Source organism: Triticum dicoccoides, chromosome 5A (assembly GCF_002162155.2).
Source record: "Triticum dicoccoides isolate Atlit2015 ecotype Zavitan chromosome 5A, WEW_v2.0, whole genome shotgun sequence".
In the NCBI taxonomy this organism is placed as follows: domain Eukaryota; kingdom Viridiplantae; phylum Streptophyta; class Magnoliopsida; order Poales; family Poaceae; genus Triticum; species Triticum dicoccoides.
In genome coordinates this window covers 650,619,570-650,619,821 of record NC_041388.1, presented here as the reverse complement: position 1 = coordinate 650,619,821, position 252 = coordinate 650,619,570, and positions in this window count along the sequence as shown.

Sequence of the window (252 nt, the reverse complement as noted above, 5' to 3'; positions counted from 1 at the left end):
AATGCATCTATATACTTGGTAAAGGATGGAAGGCTCGGCCTTATGCCTGGTGTTTTGTTCCACTCTTGCCGCCCTAGTTCCCGTCACATCGGTGTTATGTTCCTTGATTTTGCGTCCCTAACACGATGAGGGGTATGAGACCCTCTTGACAGTTCGCCTTGAATAAAACTCTTCCAGCAAGGCCCAACATTGGTTTTACCATTTGCCTATCATCACCTAAACTTGCATAGGGACTTGTCGGACCCCGTGGAT